General features: G+C 36.7%; 1 protein-coding gene across 3 annotated transcripts in view; it reads right to left on the bottom strand.

Annotated features, from left to right (window-relative positions):
* nos1 (nitric oxide synthase 1 (neuronal)) overlaps window positions 1–285 on the bottom strand; it is a 40,383-nt gene extending 40,098 nt beyond the window's left edge. For all 3 annotated transcript variants that reach the window (XM_017434721.3, XM_017434720.3, XM_017434716.3), the window contains exon 1: window positions 105–285. The gene's annotated coding sequence lies outside the window, so the exon portion shown is untranslated. The remainder of the gene's footprint in view (window positions 1–104) is intronic.
* Window positions 286–6,121: the final 5,836 nt, after the last annotated feature.

Below are 6,121 nucleotides of genomic sequence, written 5' to 3' on the forward strand. Positions count from 1 at the left end.
GGTCCATCATTCCTGGAGCTCTGCAGCATTATCCACCGGCGGAATGCGAAGCTTATAATTACACAGAGAGTGAGAAAAGCTCAGAAAATCCATCTCCAACTTACCCCTGAGAACAAGGTCGCAGTCACACCGACCCGCAGCGGGTGAAGTTGGACTGAAACTCCTGCGCTCCTGCCTCAGCAGCGGCTCCACAGTTCTGACAACCCAAAAACAAACAAATAAAAAAAGCGTCTCCAAGCCTCTGCGACGCGCTCTGCCTCTCTAGAGACGAGGCATGCTTGTGCCTTTTTCCGCGCACAGGGGCGCCTTATAAATACAGAGCGACGGGAGGCTCAGTGACGAGCCGGGGTGCGGAGGGGTGGGGAGGGTGGGCAAGCCGGGTGCGCGCATTTAAATGAACTGCAGGTGGGTTCGGTTACCGTCATCACTCAGCATGCCACTGCCGGCTCTCCTCACATTCCACACTTTACAGCCAGATAAGGTCGTTTTCAACATACCATCTGATTTGCGCCTTGAGGGGGAGAAAAAAAAGACTTTTATTTTGAGTCTCTTCTAGTTGTTTTCCAATCTGTGCGTTCTAACAGTACTAACCTATATTTTGGAGATGGGGAAAATACAGCGCAGTTCAGTTTTTCTTACAGAAAAACACCTTTTGCTGAACATCTGAACAAGTCTGAACACAAATCAAACCCCAGGGAAATATGATCTCCTTCCAAAATACCAAAGCAGTCTAACCTGGGATGAATGAAACCTGCTTGGTTAAAAATGAAAAGCTTTTACCTTTTTATTCCCAAAGCGAACCCATGTAAACATTTGCAGTCAGAGCTTTAAACACTCGTGAATGAAAGTGTTCAGGCTTCCTCCGTTCTGTTTGCGATGTGCACACAAAGACTTCTAAAGAAGAAGTTTGGAAAGAGATCACGTTACATGTATCTGCAACAGCAGATACATGTAATGTGACAGAAGGTGTGTACATGACTATAGCAAGGACTTCTGGGGTTTAACTCCTGCAAACAAACAAAGAACAGCAAAAAATAAAAATAAAGAAAGACATAAAGATAAATAGAACACGAGGTTTGGATCCTATGCAAAGTAATTACTAAAATTAAGAAACTGTGTGTTGGGAAAGTAATGGCAGCTGCGCAACACGGAAGAAGAAAAAAATGATAAGTTTTACAAGTTTAACTGGTTTTAACCCAGGAGTTTTTAAATGTGTGTCATCAAAAAATGAAGGAATACTCTCAAAATGTGAGACAGAAGTAAAGATCAGAAGGCGGCGTCTTTATTTTATAAGACACACACACACACACACACACACACACATATGTATATACATATATATGTATATATGACTTTTTAATAATTTGTTTTGTTTTGTACAGACTTACTATCTTTAAAGAACAGGATCATTTGAAGAAATCTCAGCACGCAAGAGACAAACCAGAGTATATGAGCCATCATGCAGCATTGCATTGAAAACATAATTGTGAAGAAACCCTTTAAGCTCGGGATTACATTTGGAAATTATTCTCTGCAGATACACTAACTGTTGCACACCATGCACAGATGCAAGTGACAACTCTCCAAAAGTAAAGAAAAATGTCAGCAGTGAGTTGTTAAAACAAGCAGTTTCACATTTTTTTAGTGCATAGCATGTTTTACACATTCTGGAGTAAGTATGCTCGAAGATTATTAGAGATCCCACTTGATGCTCCTGGTCTCTAATTATCAAAGAAGCCCCCAGAATCATGCACCACACCCTCTCTGAGCCCTCCAGGCAAAAAGGCTCAGGGGCCAGCTGGCTTTTAATCACCACTTACTTCAACAACCAGCATCCATGATGTTATCAATGTGTTTTATTGCTCATATCACGAGTACCTGTGCACATATAGAAACATTGATAACACTCAGAGATAAATACAGCTTTCAGAGCAACACGTGTTATCATCCACACAGATAAAGTCTCTCACAGAAAAGGCCTTTCTTAAATCCGGGAGAACATCTTAAACCTGAATCTACACTTATAAGAACAGTCAGATCTGTCACTCACTGAAACATAATGCTGATGATGAATTTTAAAATAAAACCGCTTGAGTTATTGAAAATATTGAAAAATTGAAAAATTATTGAAAATCATGAAAGAATTTACAAAATGGCTCGATTTCAAAACAGAAACAATAAAAACTGATCTCCTCGATTCCCAAAAGCTGAGAGGGTGTAAGAAGAGGTGATGCAACACAGCGGTAAACGTGGCTTCTGACAAAGTTACTGCAGAATGTTTTTATCATAAAGTATCAACAGCTGTTTCAAGTCCAGTGTCCCACCCCATTTGACATCAACTTTTTGTAAAGCAAGCAACATACCGAACATTACTGCCCAACCTCTTTTGACCTCACTGGTAACTGAGTTGTTTTATTGTTATTATTTAGCTGTTAACATTCTCCTTTGAATGGAGATAAATAATTGTTTCCAGCTATTACAATGGGTTGAAAATAAAACACATAAGTTCCTGTTAGTCATGTTTTTTCTCGTATTTTTGAGATGGTAAACAAATAGGATCGTAATGACTAGCAGGAAAAAAACATAAATGACCTGTTTGTTTGGGTTTTTTTTAGAACCTGACAGGTCTTTTATTAAATGTGAGCTAATTCTGAGTCTCTAAAACTAACACAATGAATTGTTTGGCTCCTGTTTGAATGACACCAACAGACAGATTTACGGTTCATGAACTGATTCTAGGATAAAATTTTCCCCCACTCGATTATATACCTCTCTCAAACTTTTGCTCGACAGCCACTTTAAGGTTTTCTTATACGATAGCTGTCGTTTTCCAACCCATCCTCATTTACCTAGAAAACAGTTTTAATTAGGATTGCCAAATGTGTGGGGAAGCCCATTCTTACCCCAAGTTTCCCAGATCTCATGAGGCTGTAGCAACATTAGGTAGTTACACCTTCAACCTTTCAACATCAGATTGGAGTGTTTGTTTGTGAACAGGAAAAAATGAGTAATGAGGCTAAATGAGTGGTGGTGAGAAGTAACAGGACTTAGAATGGAAAAAAAAAAAAATTAAAACCAACTTTCATTGTACTGTGACAACAAGACAAACAACCATTCATGCTCTCACTCACACCTAAGGACAACATAGAGTTACCTAACATGCAGGTTTTTGGTCTGTGGGAGGAAATTGGAGAGCCCAGAGAAAACCCACATGTGCACAGGAAGATAATATTAGGTGATCTTCTTTATCAGTCCCTTTTCTTACCCCTACACAACCATCACTCCGGGCCAAAAACTCAGATATTTCAATCTGACCAGATATTTTGTTGCTTCATGGTCAGTTTTGCATCCTGTCAAATTAATTTTAAACAAATTTCATTGATAAATATTTTCATTAAGGTACAGTACTTATCTGTCTTAAGCTCCCTTTGTGCATGTGAAAAATCTGCTATATGATAGATAGATAGATAGATAGATAGATAGATAGATAGATAGATAGATAGATAGATAGATAGATAGATAGATAGATAGATAGATAGATAGATAGATAGATAGATAGATAGATAGATAGATAGATAGATAGATAGATAGATAGATAGATAGATAGATAGATATGTACTTGTTTGTTTTTATAAGATTTTTTTTTTAAATTGGGAATCCTACTGTAAATTATTTTTTTCCAAAAAAATAATTTAAACATTTTATCAATCTGCCTTTATCTTCATTCAACATATTTGGATGCCTCGTTATTTTTTATTTAGAGATAAATACTCAGCACTACTGTTTCAGATTTTAATAACTGTGTTGAACAGTTCTTGACCCCAAAAAAATATATTCCTGTTTTTTTTTGTTTGCTTGGTACAGACTAATATTCTGATCCTTCTGAAACTGTAACATTTGTTCTACAACTAAAATGTTTTGTCCCAAAATACTGTTTACCAAATGGAAAGTTGCTTATTGCATCAGTTTGCTGGGAAATAATTTCTTCAATGTAGTTCAGTCACTGCAGTAACTTTCCACTGGGAGGTTCTGTAACCTTTTTCCTCAGGTAAAGCTAGGTGGTGACTGTTTCTGGCCTAAAATTGTACCAGAACAACCCCATAGTAAATGTTGTAAGTTTGTTTTTGTTTTTTGTTTTTTTTTCAAATATTAGAAGAACTGACAAGTAGAAGCAGTTTGGCCAGTCTAACACCTGAACATGAGTGAAGCAACAAGTAATGAGAATCTTTCATTAATGCAAACGTCACATATGTGCTGAACCTCAATAAACAAAGTTGTTGCTCAGTGGTGATTAAAACAAGGTGGGAGTGTTCTGTGTTACCTTCTTTAACCTACACTACACTGCTGATTTGTACCATACATCATGAACTGGAATGAGGAAGAAGCTGACATAACCTTTATGCTTTAAAGACACATTGCCTAACTTTTGAAAACACATACCTTTGAATGGATGTGATTGTCACATTTGAGGTAGCAGTGGACCAAAACATTGCAGAAAGTCAAGCTGGAAGTTTCTATTTAATTAATTCAATTCAGTTTATTTATACAGCATTTATTTACAATAAAAGTAATCTCAGGGCCCTGTACAAACAAACAATCCTGTTTATTATAAAAAGTCAGTTAGTAAAAGGTATCTATGTAAGGAAGCCAGCAGATTGTGTCAAATCCTCACTTTGTCACAGTCTCCCATCCCGAGCAGCATGCTGGCGACAGTGGAAAGGAATGACTCCCTTTTACAGGAAGAAACTCAGCAGAACCAGAACCAGAACCAGGCTCAGGGTGTGTGACCACCTGCCTCCTCCGTCTGGGTTTTTTCTATTATTAGACAGACTAAGATAAAAAACAAACTAGATCTAGGAATTGAATCGAAGCTTGAAGTGAACCCACCCACATGGAAAGGCAAGACTTTTTTTCCTGTGTGTGTGTGTTTTAAAGTCTAAAAATGTTTAAGTCAAGTTTGAAGAAAAAAAAAAAAACAACAATTTGGAATTTTTGATTGTGATGAGCACACAACATGGGAAATGTGGTAAAGAAACCCAGGACTAGACTGACTTTAGTTTGGTAAATAGAGTTCTGAAAAACTAAGGAAATAAAACAGGATACACAGCAGATGCTGTTACACTGTTGAAGTTGTTGAAGTGGAGAGTAATGACCAAACAGCCCTTTTATTCTGTATTTGACACATTTATCATTTATTCTTGCTTAGCTCTATTGTTAAATTCAAATGTAGATTAGGGGAAAAAAAAACTATCAAATAAACAAATAGTCCTTAACTTCTCTGATCTCAGGGAAGTGCGGTGTTAAAAAGCAGCTGATGAGCAAACTTGATTCTCGTAAAAATTATTTACGGTCGGCTCTGAGTCACATCAGGGAAGAGCGATGGTATTTTAAAGAAATGCAAAGGTTGACAGGAAAGCTTAACACTGTTTAGTTGCTGCTATTTTAAACAGTTGGTTTCATCTTATGACAAAATAACTCATTGTGCATTAAATTCTTTGTGTTTATTGACGAGACAAAGCCAAAAAACATTCTTTACATAAAGCTCTTCCTTGTTTTTAAAGGTGTATTATGTTACTGTGGCAGCAACAGGAAACATTTAAAGCTGTCAATCACAAACAGAGCGGTTGCAGGATTTTGCTAATATTTTTTGCACATATATCTAGTTACAAAAACCTAAGCTATCTTTGGCTAAATATGAAATTGATCTATTGTCATTCCAACTCATATAAACCAAAGATCAGTCTTCGGGAACAACGAGAGTTACTTTTGATGTTCATTTTGCTTCTTTTATACAAGCATGTTTATAAAAAAGTTTCATAATAAAAAATAGTCTGAAGTGTTTTCTCTAAAGTTGGTTCCTGTTAACTGCTGATGATTTCAAACTAAAGTTAACTATTTTTCATTATTGAAATTGTCATTTCCTATCACACTCACCAAACTGCCTCGTACCTTGTTCATCCATTTATGCACCTTCACTTTATAAAATGCTTTAAACACTAGATTCAAAGGTGACCTAAAATGTTACATTTCTAATTCTGATGAGTTTAAAGGGGGGATGCACACTATTTTAATAAAATGAACATTTGTAAATTGTTAAATATACTTGTGCATTTACCTGAAT

The sequence above is a fragment of the Kryptolebias marmoratus genome, linkage group LG1 (assembly GCF_001649575.2).
Source record: "Kryptolebias marmoratus isolate JLee-2015 linkage group LG1, ASM164957v2, whole genome shotgun sequence".
Lineage (NCBI taxonomy): Eukaryota > Metazoa > Chordata > Actinopteri > Cyprinodontiformes > Rivulidae > Kryptolebias > Kryptolebias marmoratus.